This window comes from Ixodes scapularis, unplaced genomic scaffold, assembly GCF_016920785.2.
Source record: "Ixodes scapularis isolate PalLabHiFi unplaced genomic scaffold, ASM1692078v2 PGA_scaffold13__105_contigs__length_92229423, whole genome shotgun sequence".
NCBI classification, from domain to species: domain Eukaryota; kingdom Metazoa; phylum Arthropoda; class Arachnida; order Ixodida; family Ixodidae; genus Ixodes; species Ixodes scapularis.
In genome coordinates this window covers 21,789,062-21,805,499 of record NW_024609839.1, presented here as the reverse complement: position 1 = coordinate 21,805,499, position 16,438 = coordinate 21,789,062, and the positions used below count along the sequence as shown (strand labels likewise).

Below are 16,438 nucleotides of genomic sequence, written 5' to 3'. Positions count from 1 at the left end.
CAGCTACGTTCGGTCCTGGGGCCCTTAGCAACCCTTCCGCGTCGTTCACCAGTCGAGTTACCTGTGACCGGATGGCCTTGGGCTTTTTCTTGAGGACTTCCATTGTACGTGAAGAGTCACTCACGTTCCAGCTTCGAAGTATCCGCAGCGATGTCAGTCCCGGGTTTCGGCACTAAATTTTTGTGGCAGTCGCTGCGGGTCGTCACAGTAATCGTTCCATTGTCACACAACAAGCAACACTTTAATATTTACACCGCTGAGAATACTACATCGACATTCGAAAGCTTGCAAGGTCAAAACGCTCAATCGTTCACGTTCATCGTCGTCGTCGTTCTTCTTTTTCTTTTTCCCGCTTTTCGTACGCACGTGCCGGGGCAGCTTAGCAGACTTCTTTCTTTTCTGCTTCTACTCCCTGTTCGTCTAACGCCAACAGAGGTTTATCCGACGGTAGTTGCAACATGTGCCGCGCAAATCAATTAAACAGTCGCGGTAATAATCGTACCGGGATCGACTGCGGCGACGCCCCGAGAGTTGAGGGAGAAGCCAGGAGAAGCGGAACTCACGTGACCACTGCGGGCCAAGAAGCGCGACGTCACAAGAGACGTTTCAGCGATTGGTCGAAACGAGATCCCAGGCAGCACACAATATTGAAGCGATATTCGCCTCGGGTCGGGAAAGTTGTGCGAGTATTGCCGATTTTCCTGTTGTATCGGGAAAATTGTGCCGGTACCATTTTGATTCAGCCGATGTCGACAGAATATCTGTTATATTGCGGCGACGCAACCACGCTATGTATGGTACACGAACCGTGTTTTTCCCTGAATATCGTCTTTGAATCGACAATAACTGCGCAGTATTAGGCATTTTTGGCCGATTCGAAAATGATGCTGAAAGAAAGCCGGTACCATGTTGACACAGCCGGTGTCCACCGAATATCTGTTGTATTGCACCGACGCGAACCTGGTAACGACGATTGGACGAATATTGTTTTTTTTCCTCCCAAAAAGATAACTTGGAATGGGAGAGGAGAGCCAGGCTCTGAGGAGAGCTAGAGGACGACACGAGTGAGAGAGGAGGCATAATAAGAGGGAGAGTGATCCCAACCTTTTTAGGTAAACCTCACGTTACCAGACTCGCTGGACCCTTGGAAAACAAACTTGGAAAGGGAGAGGGGGAGAGACAGTTGTGACGTACCCGTCTTTGGTTAACTCTTCGAAACAGGGCGCTCGGGCCCAACGCAAGATCCGGTTAGGTGCGCGCGCGCGGGTGTGTGGGTGTGTGAGCGTGTATCAAGAAGCGAGAGACAAAGGGCGGTGACTCAAGGCGATCACGACATGTTACCGAGAAGCCCCCCCCCCCCCCCCCCCCGTTTCGGACGTGACAATCTGCTGGCCTTCTCCCCATCGATTAAAAGGTTAAAAGGCGCGAACAAACAGGACAAAAAAGAGACACGTACGACACGGACAGGTGCCAACTTCCAACTAACACGAATCACCGTCAAACTCTATCCCAATCGCCTAAACACATGCAACTCATAAAAATTCCTATCTCTCTTTACACACATCCTTCAAGAAACATAATTTCTTTGGTCAACAGATAAAGAAATGGCATGCTTACGCATCTGTCAGCCGCTTTCTGTATACAGAAAGCCTCGATTAGTTCTCTTTCCATTTTTTCATTCCCTTTCTTGATAAACCTGTGCGCTCAAACAAAGGTTCGCACCCACATTGTTTGCAGTGCTCCGAAAGATGCCCACCCGAATTATTGCGTACGGCCAGCTTATGTTCGCGCGCCCTTTCATTAGAACATCGGCCGGTCTGACCGATGTGAACCTGGCCGCAACTGAAAGGAATTTCATACACCACCTTAGTCACGCATTCGGTGTATCTTAATTGTTACATGTTTCTTTGAGCACACTACAGGCTTTCGTTTAGTCATCGCGGGGCATATCTTTGAAAGTTTGCACGGGGCTGAGAAAACGACGTTAACCCGGTGTCTAACAGCCATCTTTTTTAAAATGTGGGAAACTTTGTGCAAATATGGTATCACCTGCACTGGCATCTTGTCTGTCTTTTCACGACTTTTGTCAACACCCTCTCGTTTAATTTTCTGTAACAGCCTTTCACACACACTTGTCACTAAGCTCTTCGGGTAACCGGCCCTCGTCAAGCCTGCAACCTGCTGATCAAAGCTGACCGGCAGTCTATGCTGGAAGCTTTTTGTAATGGCTGCGTGAAGGCAGAAGGATGCAATCCCCCGTCTTACGAGCTTTGAGTGGGCACTGCTAAAAGGAAGGAAACCTTTCCTAGTTCGTGGATTATAACTCAAGCACAAATGATCCTTAGTAAAAAAGAGGTGTAAATCTAGAAACTGAATACTGCCTTCATTAGGCATTTCCCAAGTGAATTTCAGTCCTCCGGACAGTGACTTAAACAACTTAACAATTTCTGCCACGTCATTATCCATACAATTCTCTGTACATTCCCCCAAAATAACCAAAAAATAATCCACATAGCGGAAGATCCTGACCACGTTCGTCCCGTCAAGATTCCTCGATATGCGCTTGTCCATGGCAGAAAGATAAATGTCACACAAAACCGGTGCCACTGAAGAACCAATACAAATGCCACTTTTTTGTACGTAGAACTGTTCATTTAGAACAACGGCCGTTGATTGCAAGTAAAATTTTAACAGTGCTATAAAATGGTCGCAGTTGACACCCGTAGAATTCTGGAACCCCAATTCACCTGACTGCGTTATGCTCTCAGGAACAGCGATGTAAAGTCCATCATGGGGAACCGAGTAAAACAACTCTTCAACATCCACAGAAAAGGCTGTGGCCGCATTCTGCAACCCTGTGTAAAAAGATCGTCAATGACTAAGGCACTTAGGTGACGCTGTAAGTACTTGCTGACCTGGACCTGCCAGGCACTCTTTTCCAAAACGATGACTCGTAAGGGACAGCTAGGCGTATGAGTCTTGCCGCTAAAGAAGACCTCCAACAAACCATTTTCTGCCTTGTTGACCGCCTTTCTTAATCCTTCAAGGTTCACGTCTTTGAGCACCCTCAGCGTAGCCGTCCTTTGCTTCTTCGGGAGAAATTCGACAGGCTTGAACTTCTTTTCAATAGCCGCTAAACCCTTGTCCTGGAAAAGGTCTTCCCTCATCACAACAAAACCGCCCTCTTTGTCGGCTTCTACCACTGCAAGCCCACTGTCCTTCATAAAGTCAACGATTTTTCTAACAGGAGGTTGTTTCCTCGGTTGTCGACTCACTGTGTGCTTGAGACAGTCCACTCCTTCACTGATAGCTCGCTCTCTGTCCTGTTCATTGACGCGGTTGGCAACCCGGCGCACCATGCCCAGTAGCTCATGCTGCTTTGAAGAAGGTTCATAGCTGTACTTCGGACCCTTTTCCAGAGTCATCCGCACATCTCCTTGCAAGGAGACATCGCCCAGTACAGTGACGTTGTTCGCAGAAGTGGCCGCACTTTTCTTCTTGGCCGGAAGGTTCATGCGTACGCGCTGCCACAAAAAGTCTGTCGACTGGGCCGCCAACCTCCTGTACCACGAGCAACAAAACGACCTGGTCATCCATGCAAACGGAAACGGAAGGCAGGCGAGGGACATTCCACCAGAGCGTCCGACTGGAAAGATATCAAGTTCTCCCCCCCCCCCCCCCCCCCCTCTTCTGCGGGGCAAATGGACGACCCCGGAGCGGAACAAAAAGGAAGGAAGAACGGGGCCACGGGCTGGGCGTACGGGACGGTGCGGAGACCAGGAGGCAGATTTTTCCTCGGACAGGACGCCCTGGAGGCAGCGATACATCGACGGACAGAGGAAATATTTAGGAAAGGATGATTTCCAACGCCGTGGAAACTCGACGCGGCTTCTCCGAGACGACCAAATCTGCAAACGCTCGGCGGATAGTTTTTTTTTTTTTTTTTCGCTTGATACTACGCCATTTGCATGGATACGCAGAACAAGTCCTGCTACAGTTTGAGTGACGTGTGCGGCAACTTGGCAACTAGTCAACGATGGCACTGGTCATTATCGATAGAGCCCTCTGTTGACAAAGACGCTTCTTGGACTTTGTCTTCAACCGTTTTCGTGGCGGATAGTATGGATGCGATAGACAGGTGAGAAACAACTTATTTACGGGTTTTCTTGGTCATGCAGGACACAAGCGAAGTGCTGTAGTCGATTTTTTTTTAATCTTGTGACGGAATGAAATTTTGTTCTTCGTCGTTATCCGCGTGCTGTTGCGTCGACATTTGTAAATATGCGTGGTAATTTTCTAGCTTTTATTGGAAGGTGAATGACAAGTTTGGGAATATTGAAAGTGCGTTGTTGGTGCTTATGTGTATATATATACTAATGTTACTTTATTGCCTTTGCCGCGTTTATACTGGAATCTTAACTGTAATAAGGTAACAGTATTACTGTATACAAAATAAGTTATATTTTGTTCTAAGGCAGCTGAAGCCCATAGGGAGAAGTAAATTAGTTGACTAAATAGTAAGTTTAGTACTCCTGCCACACGGAAAAGTTAATGTATCTTCATTAAATGATGATGTTTAATCAGTTCGCGGTCTTGAGTGATTATACGAGCGTCGCAAGCTGATCTGTCGACCCCATAATGTCACTCAATCAAAAATAAATTAATTTTGCCATGTGGCCGGGGTATAGTGCAAGAATTCAGTGACTGGTCGAGATAACAGCCGCTTACATGATCGTAAATGACACTTGTCTAGCCGTGCCCGCGTTGACTACGTCTACCTGATTTTTAACGGTGATCTGTTTTGCTATGTACAATCACTGCGTGTCTCGCCATTTCGCCGGAGTATTTCTGTATAAAACATGCATTCCTACAAAAATAATTGCGCCTCAATGTTTTCGACTTAAAACATTAACATTTTATACACGTCTTATACGCATACCTCGTGCCATTCCGTACCGATTATTTAGCGGTGTAATGTTTTTAACGTGTAATAAAATGTTTTCTAGACCCGTTGCTATGTGCAGCGCTCATTTTAGCTAATAATACGCACGTTACAACGGCAGATCCACGCGCCTCGCCTTCGCTTCGTCGCGCGCACCCGATGGCCTTCCGTTGCGACGTCACGAGAAGAGCGCTACGGTCTTATTCGTAGGAGGTGATGGTTAGTGTGCTGTTGGGCTGATGTTTTTTATGTACCGTGTATGTGTGTGCGCTTAATGTATATGCTTAGCTGATTCTTGTGGTATGCGTAATGTATCTACATATGCGTATAATAAAGGTGCCAAAAAGCCCGAAGCCTAATGGTGGCGTGAGCAAATAAAAATATTTTTGTAGCACATAAATTGACCGGTATCTGTAGTCCGTTGCAACTCGAGAAGGTAGGCGAGGGTAAGACGAGCCGGGGAGAAGCAGACGGAACGCTAAAGAGGGAAGGAGGTTTTCCCCTCTCTTCTCTGTAGCGTTCCGTCTGCTTCCTCCTTTCCTGCCCGTCTTGCCCTAACCCTACCATCCAAGTACTCTGTAGATATACGTACGATATCTGGCGGGTGCTCGGACGACACTGCCTGTACAAAATTGAAATTCTCGACCCCCGGCGGATACTCAGCCGACGCTCTAAGTACTTTATAGACATACGCCCGATATCCAGCAGGTGATCAGACGACACGCCAGCTCGATTGATATACGCGATGCCCGGTGGGTACTTAGCCGACGCTCCAAGTACTGTATGGATATACGAGCGGTATCCGGCGGGTACTCCGACAACTCGATTGACCTTGGATTAACAAGCGACGTCCGGCATGCACTCAACCGACGCTGCTAGTACCCTATAGATATACTCGGCGTCCGGTGGGTACTCAGCCTGACGGTGGCGGTACTCCAGTGATATATGCTGGTACTGCCACGCATTTGAAACGATATTGTCTAGACGTCGTGTGGATGGGAAGAACCGTATATTCTGAGTATGGTGCCAACAATATTGTGTAGATACTCGCCTAATATTCTTGTGCCGCTTGGGGAGACGTGCCCTCGGTCACGATTTGTAGGGATACTGTTAAAATTTCCGCTTCAATAACCATCAAAATTATAAGTCGGACCGGAAATGGTTACTAAACCGTAAATAAAACAGCATTAATGTTTTTCTCTTTGCCACGCTGGACGCCAAACGGGCAACGAGCAACTACGAGCAAACAAAATAAAATGAGAAAAGAATACGTGGTAGACGTTTGGTTTTGGTTCCAGAGGTCGGTGTCGTGTTTACTTTGGGAACTCGGTACTCGAAGGATTCTGCAAAATGATAGTCATGGCAAATTCGTGCTCTGTAGATGGCTGTTATAACGGTCGACTGAAGACCAGTATTCGTTCGGACGACCTAAGTTTGCACGTGTGCGTTGTTCTACGTTGAATACGGTTAAAATCGCGCACAGAGACGAGGACAAACGAGGAAGGAACACAGAACACAGACAGGCGCGCACTCACAACTCTAGTATATTAAGTGAAGAAGAGAAAGATGAAGCACTATTTTTTACAGGGGACAACATCACCAGGGGCAAACAAATCATCCGCAGTCAAATGATCGCCAGAAGGCAACTTCTTTTTCGCTCAAAGCTACCGACGGCTGACTAACGCAGCGATCGGTCTCGCTCAAGATGGTGAACGCCTCGAGCACCTCGCGCGTTTCTTTTTCTTTGAAGCGGCCAATAATTGATGTGTTTTCTAAAGATGATGTGCACATAAAGGCTTTACAGTGCACCGAAAGGTGACCTACTACATTGGATGTTAAAGAAAGTTTATGCTCTCGTAGCCGGCCATTCAGACACCCTCCCGTCTGTCCAACATAGCATCTTCCACATGAAAGATGACTGCTATATACAACGCCCGATGAACAGGGAACAAATGGCCACACATTTTAACCTTGAGAAACAACGTAGTCTGTTTTCAAAAATGAGCAAGACATTAGGTGACGTCACCGAATTTTTATGGCAGAGAGATCGGCAAAACCTGCCCAGAAAGCAAGAAGCTGCCACAGCGTCTGGGCGATTTACCAACCTTGAACATATTTAGGTTCTCCCGAAACTTAAAAAAAAACTTGGTCTTGGCCCCAAGTTTAGCATTCAACCGGACCTACCTCCTTCAGAGCTGCTAACCTTGGTAAGAAAAGTGGCGTACAGGACAAATGAAGAAATTAGACCACGTTGTGTCTCCGAATGTGTTGACACTCTTACCGCCTCGAGACGGGTCCAGTCCCCGGATCCTAGACCGCTGGTTCATTTTTTGGTGGACAATCAACAACTTGTTTTGGAATCCGATAAAGAAGGCTTTTTTGTAATAATGCCTGTAGGCATCTACAATGAAAAAGCCTGTACAGCGGTGAAAAAGAACTTCCGACCGCTTGTAGTAGAAACGAAGAAGGTTAGGAAACAAGCTTTAGAACTTTGCGAGAGATTGTCGTTGACTCAGTTGGCTGCCAACATAAAAAAAAACGAAGGACTGCACCTGGAGGTCTTTTTTAGTGTAAAGACGCACAAGGAAGCCTGTCCTTTTCGAGCTATAGTCACTGAGAGGGGTACGTGGTGGCAACGGCAAATGTCGGCCTTTCTACGAAAACATCTCTCCGCTTTGCGCATTGAGGATCCCTTCTCGGTTAAGAATTCTGAAACTGTTGTTCAAACCTTAAAGACAAATGCATTTTCCAATCACAGTGCATTTAGCATAGATGTACAAGACCTTTTCTATTTCTTTCCTCATGACCCTTTACTTAGCTCAGTCAGGGCCTGCATTGAACCCCAACACGAAATCGCTTTCCGGAACTCAAGTGGAGTGACTACAGACAGTTTTCTTGAACTACTACAGTTTTATTTAAATTCCACATTCGTCGGATGGCAAAACGAGGTTTTTTTTACAAAATCGGGGGTATGTTACGGGTCTTGTGTTGCGCCAGTCTTAAGTGATATTTTTCTTGCGAGAATCGACCGTGACATTGGTTTAGCTATTAAGTCTACGCCTGTCACCAACGTGTTCAGATATGTAGATGATTTTCTTTTACTGTACAAAAAGACTGCGGATCAAGATTTAGTAACTACGATTATGGACATTTTGCATACGTGTGGTTTCGGGCTCACCTTTACTTTTGAGAAGCCTAACGAAGGGGCGTTGCAATTCTTAAACCTTTTCAACTCATTGCACGCCGATCACTTGTGCTGGGCATTCTCAACATGTTCCAAAAAAGGTATTGTTCACTACACATCCTCGCACTCCAAGGTGGTGAAGAGAGGCATTGCTATCTCTTGTCTCACCTCAGCCCTAGAACAGTCATGTTTCCATGCCATTCATCGGAGTTTCTTGGGCGAGATCGATACACTAAAATCTTCAGGGTCACGAATCAGGTCTTAATCGAAGTGATAGGAACGCTGGTAAAGAATGTAAAAGGGGGTGAAAAAACTAGGCGCCCCGTGGAAAAAAACCGGGTGGTGGTTATGCCATACCTACACAAAATATCGCATAACCTAAAACAAGTGGCTAGCAGGTATGGTGTGCCCGTAGTACTATCAGCCCCTAAGAAAATGCGACAAATTTGTTCTAAGGTTCGTGAAAAGGCGTAAAAATTATTAAAAAAATACGTGCCACAAAAAACATGTGCGGCCATTTGTTTCCTGTTTATCGGGCGTTGTATATAGCATTCCATTTTCATGTGGAAGATGCTATGTTGCACAGACGGGATGGTATCTGAATGACCGGCTACGAGAGCATAAACTTTCTTTAACATCCAATGTAGGAGGTCACCTTTCGGTGCACTGTAAAACCTGTATGTGCACACCATCTTTAGAAAAAACATCAATCATTGGCCGCTTTAAAGAAAAACAAACGCGCGAGGTGCTCGAGGCGTTCACCATCTTGAGCCTGAGCGCCCTATTGAAAATTCCATCAAGATACGTAATTTGGTACACTGACTGCCAGTCAGCAGCCTTGGTGGAACGTGATGGACCATCAGACGTCATCTGATGGTCCATCAGATGACGTCTGACTGCCGCTGCCAAGGGAATTTCATCAACAAGGGCAGCATTTATATAAGAGTAAAGCTATACGCACTCATAAATATCGCCAAATGCCTCGATAAAACAAAATGTCCGAGAAAAAAAAAGAAAAAAAAAAAAAACAGGACCGCCGCGGATCGAACCCGCGACCACTTGATCGGACATCTTAACCCCTATGCTATGCCACCGCTTTGAAAACTCGATTTGACTGTTCGTTTTATACGAGATGCTTCGGCTGCAAATGCAGTTAAGCCGTCAGCATGCTATGCAAAGCACACGTACATCACTCGCCGTACTTCAGTTCTACTCACCTGCCATGTAGAGTACTTTCGCGTCGTCGAACGATCCTTTTGTTCGCGCGTCTCCGGCCCAGTAGACCTGGTACACCTTGTCGTCTTCAACTACACCGCTTAAGTCCCTTACATCGTCGGAACTCACAACAGGCTGGGTCTTGTCGAGTAGAAATTCTACTAAAACATAAGACATTGTAGAGCCCGGGCAGGATCAACAGGTTGGAGCAAGCGGGCAAACAAAACGAGTCGAGAGCGATCGTTCATGAAAGCTCGGCGAAGCCTCATTGGCGAAGCGAAATGTCGTGTTCGGCGCTTCGGCGGGCTTCTGATCAAGGTTGTCGGTCGGTTGCGTGTCATATCTCTAACGTCAGCGGTTTTATGGGTTCACGTCCCGAAATCGTTTTCTCGTGCATAGATTACTTCTCGTATTCATAGATTTGACGAAATAGTGGTATCCGAACGAACTTTACGTCCTTTGACCGTACGTCTGTCTGTACGTCAAAGCTTTTTGACGTACAGTCAGAGACAATCGATGTACAATCAGAATCGCCACCAAGACATCCTGATGGCATTTCGCGGCGGCCGACTGCCACCAGGAAACCATGAGAAAGCCAACAAGCGGAGTCTGACTGGAGTTTGACTGTCGGTCAGAGTAACGTGTTGGCCAATCAGACATGCTTGACGTACAGTCAGGCACAGTCAGCGGTCCACTAGAAAACATTGACTGCCAAACAGGGTTACATTGATGGATTTTCCTTCGGGCGATCGCTGCGTTAGTCAGCCGTCGGTAGCTTTGAGCGAAAAATAAGTTGCCTTCTGCGATCATTTGACTGCGGATGATCTGATTCTCCCTGGTGATGTTGTCCCCTGTAAAAAATAGTGCTTCATCTTTCTCTTCTTCACTTAATATACTAGAGTTGTGAGTGCGCGCCTGTCTGTGTTCTGTGTTCCTTCCTCGTTTGTTCTCGTCTCTTTGTGCGCGAGTTTAACCATGTTCAACGTCTACCAACTCGCCCAACTTACTACTCTTCTACTGTTGTTGTACGTGTTTTTTCATGACGAAGAAAGAGGACGTTGGACCAACCCCCGGACGGATTCCATAGGGCCAATGGAGTCGAGTTTTGTACAGTAGCGCCGAATTCCTCGTCCGTGGTGGGGGGCTCTCATTACTTGAACGAGTTAACTCATTATTTTATATTCGGTAAATTGTAAAATTATATTAAGAGCTAACCATGCTATTAATAAAATATCTGGCTTACTTTTCAAAACGACTTCTATATACACGTTTGGGACGTAGTAGCCTACTTTGAAGCCGTTTCTAAGCCAAGCCGTAAAGAATCCAACATGGCGTCTCTTTATTTTTGTAGGGTGGTTCTCGTATGGATCGCTTCGGGGTCGTGCTGGAGCCTGGATCCAGGCTCCTGAGCATCACGCCCGGTCCCGGTAGTGTAATAATAGGGACTTTTAACAAACCGTGTTCCGCGTACCGCACTATCGGAGCCTTTGAAGCATGCTTTTAAGTGCGCGCCCCGCTGTCACGGTATCACTCCGGGTGCGCGCCTATAAAGCATGTTTCAAAGGCTCCGATAGTGCAGTACGCGGAACACGGTAACAGTTCGCTAAAAGTCCCTAACGTAATATACGATGTGCGATTTCGCTTTCAGCTGTATAAGGTGCGTAGTCATGTGTGTTCGTTGTTCTTCTGTTTCGAGGCGTCCCGCCGTCCAGTAAGAAATCCACAGCTGCGACCGAAATATTTCGAAGCACATTTATTGCACAGATGCTAAAACGGAATTAAGTACAGCACTGCACCTGCATACGCGCAAAAATAAAACATTGGCAAAATCATTTCGTCAACCTCGCCCACAGCTGCAGTTGCACATCGCCAGCACCTCTCTGTCATCTGTGCACGATCTCGTCACTTCATTATTACATGCTTGGCCACACACCTTCTTGGGAATGGGCTTTATCACTAACTTTATCACTATCACTTCTTGGGAATGGTCACTAACATATATCTTTACAAGTGTACACATTGACCCACATAATTACGCATTCAACATGCCAAGTTGGATCAGCTGTTCACTGAAAGTAAAGTTGTTCACTGATTTAAGAAATATAAGCCACTTAGGTGGCCCCAAGCAATCATTAACTTCATTTTTACATATTCAAAGCTTCTCACGCAAGCAAGATGAAAATGTGAAATAAAGCTTCGACAAATGTTGGCACTCAACAGGCTGGATAACTTGTTGGGAACCACGAAGTGTCCGAAGCTTTCTTCCTCCTTGAGACGACGTTCAAATGCTCGTTCTGTATGTCCCAGCATCTGTAATGACAATGTGGTCATGATGTTTAAAATTTTAAACTGATTTAAAACTAAACAATCGTCCATCTACAGCGAACAAACTAATGACATAATGCCGTTGTCGCACCCGGAACCATGCAGAAATAAATGAAACTTCAAATTAATATATAGGAAGTCTCATTCTTTCGTTTTATTATCCTCCGTCTGTTCGAGGACCGCCAAAGACCATTTTCAAGATTAAACCCAATTGTTACACTTTAAATAAGCAGTTGTGCACAAATCGAAGTGGAGCTAAGTGTATACCATTAACTTCATTAAAACCGTACTTATTCGGGGGAAAGCATATGTTTTTACTGTGAGAACGAGCCTGCAAACTAACAGCTATGGGCAGCAGAAGTTTAATGGTAAGTTCGCTGAGCAAATAAAACTGAGTACGGGAGATACATACTCACCTGCCTTATCTTGAAAAAAAAAATGAACAAACAAAAACTTGTGGTCTTGGCATTTGCGCTGTTCGTGCACCATCGGGATATGGCCACGTAAAATGCACCCCTCAACAGTCTCTGAAAGTTCGCACCAAAATATCCATCGAGTTCGACAGGCGCGCGGAACGCCGGAGCGCGAAACTACGCTCGCACGACCCTTGGGTAAACAAAACCACGCGACGCCGCCGCTGGCCGCCGTCCGCCGTTACGAAGTTTCAGATTTGGGCGAGGGTAGAGCGAAGGGGGGGGGGGGGGGGGGGGGCAGCGGCGCCTGCCAGGGCACCGGCGAGACCAGCGGGTCGGTTTAGTGTTTTGGTTTTAGACCGAAAACAGAACGAAGAGAAAGAAATATATAAAATAAATTGCATTTTATTTTCATGGTGCGGTGTAGACGTTTTGTTGAAATTGCTGTTAGCGGACAAAGTTTCATATTTGTATTTTTGTATTAATGAGAGCCCCCCACCACCTAAGCGCTGCTGCCGGTGGCGACGCTATGCACAGCGCCGCTGATGGTGGCGACGCTAATGTCAGCGCCGCGAAACTGGGACTGTGACCGGGGGTTGGTTGGACTTTGGTGAAAACCAAAAATGGTGGGGGGTCGCTACCGCTTTCCCCTCGGCATCTCCCCCGCGTCCCTGTCCTTCGGCAACACGCCGCTCTCGTGTCGCCCTTGAGAATGGTGCTCGCTGCTTCCCTGTCCGCAGCCTGCGGGCCGCTTGTTGCCGGCTGGGCGGTCGCCGTCGGGTGATGGCGGAGGCCGCCACACACATACTCCCCCTCTGTTGGTGTTAGCTCACTGAACGGAAGCCAGACCTCGCTAGCGAGAGCGGCGTTGTCGTCCATGTTGACAGATCCGACGAAGCGACCGCGCCACTGCGGTGCTAAAACCCACCGCGGTAACCAGAGTCTCGATCACCTAAATACTACCGATACCGACTATTTACACTTGACGTCACTCCCTGCATCACCTCCGTTTTCGGAGGCCCAGAAATGAGAATGGAGATAGTTTAGTTTCGGTTTCTTCAGGTCTTTCGTAGGCACAGAAATGCGCGTCGCAAATGTCTACAAAACATTAAGCAGCCTGCTAGGTTTCCAAGAAGCCTAAAACACCATTTTAAAACAATTACATAAAATCGTCTTTATTGTCCCTTTAAATGCGCGAGCTTCCTCGCAGAAGAGCGTTTTGCTAAGCTAAACTCACGCGCCCTTAACCTTTCCTACACCATAGACATTTCTGAAGCAGATATCTTTAGTATTGCCGGTTGGAGAAGATGACAACGGCAGGGATGTCTTTCTGTTACCCATAAAGTGCAGCTTAATTGGTATGTTGGAAGCAGCACCACCTTGCATTCCAAGGCTAGAAAATATAAAAATACCTACAAAAATGGGAAGATTGACCATTTTATCCCACTCTGCAGATGTAACATTCAACTTTCAACACGACCACGATCCCCTATGCTTTGTTTATATTTTTGCCTTCTCCGTCTTATTCAGATCCAAATTTCGAAAAATTAACTTGCCTTTGCCATTGCGGTGCTGCTGGCAGTGCACAGCTGGTAACAAGTTGATAGTGACACATGAGGCTTGAAGCGTGAGGCCGCTCTCGGTCATCGGGAGAAGCAAACGATCACCATACCTTCCCTTTTTGCCCATTACACTGAAGCTAAAATAAGCAAGCGCATTGGCTGAATTCGCTGAGTTGGAGTTTAGGAAAATTGGAGATACGCAGCTAATCACAGGAAATGAAGCCGACAAAGCAAATGAGGCTCCTGAGTTTACCTCGTACTATCTGTCGCACACCCTGCTCCCGTGTTCTACTCTTGATCCTGAACGTGATTAAAACAGGTTGATACCGTTGTATGTTTTAATAAACTCAAACATAATCTATTTTGTCCCTTATTCAGGGAATACGATTACTAAACAAATAAATACTAGCACTAATACATTCAATTTAATATTGAGACGCGCAACCTGGAGGCTTCATTTCTCAACAAACCATGTGGGCGGTTTTGGCTTGCCGAGCTGAAATAACATTGGCTATGATAATGATAGAGGCGTCAGCGCCGCCCTCGATGATTTTTGAACACAAAAAATTTGTGGCTTTTCGGCCTCCCACCAGGTGGTACAACAAATACTTCAAACAGTTTTCCTGTTTTTAATTACTTCTATCCAAATAAAAAAAACTGCGTGGCAATAAAGAAGGAAGTCTAATATGGAGTAATATGACTATTTAAGACAGCCGGTTTCGCTGGATATCATAAAATTTATATGACCATAAAGTAGATGCGTCAAAAGAGTGATAATGGCAGGCTACTTCAGCATTAATGCTTCAAAGTTTAACAAAACCTCTCGTAAACTTTTTCGCATATCTCAAGAATTTTACCCCTATCAGATATACTACTGCAGTTCAATTATTCGCTAAGTAAAATGAGAACTCCCATCACCTACAACATAAAAAATTGATATGTTTGTAATAATTATTTCACTAACAGCTTAAGAGATACTTTTGAATTTTTTTTTAAATAACTAAGTCCAAGAACAACGTATCTTGCAGATTTCAAAGTTCTTTTTTAGACAATAAAAAAAATCCCCCTGCTGACATTTGCGACTTTACGGCTATATTGGAGACCTGTACAAAATGAAGTAATTCATAACGAGAACAAAACCTTGCCCACCTCTGCTTCAGTGTGTTTAGGACAAAAACAAGTATTAAAATTATGTTATCGTTAATGCTCCCTTCAAAAACGATAACTAGCGGAGGAAATAACGAGTTCGTGGCTTCCTATTGGTGACACCATAAATATGCACAAACATAAAAAATAAAATTAGCTATACGAGAGGAAATAGAATTATATCGCCTTTCAAATAAAACTACTGATTAAAAAAAGGTATTCAGAATGATACAAGTAACGATCGGCCAAAAAGCACGTATATTGACAAAATCAGTGGGACCGTGACCCTTAAGGTACCGTTCTATATTTGAAGTTGTTTCCGGCAGGTTTCCCAGATATTACATTCGACACCTTCATGAGTCAAATCAAATCTCTCCTTTAAAGGTCATGCAACCTAATACCGATCCCGAACGGGATTATTTTCTATTAAAGATGACAAGTGCGCAGCAGGACTCAATGAAATCGACTACACTTGGTACCATTGATAACGACTTGAAGTCGACGGTGAGAAATTTTTACATTACTGTACTTAGAGTTGCATAGCCTTTACGCAAACTCTAAGAACACCTGTTAGTCGCTTGTCACTTCTCTACTCATCAACATATTCAGATATAATCTTAATTTATCTTTACGAAAAGTAGTAAATTGTGGCATTAACATATATTATGATTAAAACTCTCATGTTCGCCACTTTATTTATTTGCACGATACGTATGAAGCTTTCTTTCATTTGGTCATAAAAGCGCAAGCGTGCCTGTGCAGGAGGTTCGGGGAGGGCGCAACAAGTATACTTCGAGAAAAGGCAGTATGCAGAAAGCATTTTCGATTTCACCACTGCAGCAATTCACTGTCCTAAGGACGAGTAAGTTCATCTAAAAAAACGTAAATATGGTAGTGTTTCCTTCGTTTGCCATACACACTTCACAGCATTTACAAAATTGTACATCTCATGAAAATGCTGGCAGTAATCTCAGGGTAAAGGGAAGTAACTTTTATGAGAGCAAGCCGAAAGTAAAACGCAGACGTACAAAAACACTCCAAAGATTTTATTGATACAGGATAATGAAAAATCGTTTGTCACGTTCTGTATCGAAACCGCACACAATCAGGGCTGAGTAATCCAAATTAGATGCAACAATATTATTTTAGCTACATAAAAATCTTTTTCTCAAAGAACCCATTAAATTTCGTGTTTGTTTTGGAGCTATGTGTTGTAGCGCGAGAACCAAGCGCTGAGCGTCTAGCGCGAGGGACTGAGACATCAAGCTCGTGACATGGGCTACGTTCGTCACGCGCGTGGGACATTATCGCTTTTTAAGCTCTAAGAACGAGCTGGACGCCATAAATAATCTTCTCGTTTGGATCGTTGTGCTTAGTCGCGGTTATTACACTATGGATTATATAAAATGCAGTAATAATTATAATAATAAATTAAGCATGTGAGGTAAGGAAGATCCGAGTTAATATGCCCATATTAACCCTGACGATGCCGACACAGTTCACACATAAATATGACGTGCTACCTCATATACTTTCAGAGCTCTTCTGTTCTTTCTGTGGTTCACTTGAGAAACTTTGCTTAAAAAAGTATTTCGTGTTTTTCCGTCTCCATTTCTAAACAGTCATCGAAGAACCAGTGATTTCATGCCAG

General features: G+C 45.2%; 1 pseudogene; it reads left to right on the top strand.

Moving 5' to 3' along the window:
- LOC115332165 overlaps window positions 1–16,438 on the top strand; it is a 128,028-nt pseudogene that overhangs the window by 43,763 nt on the left and 67,827 nt on the right.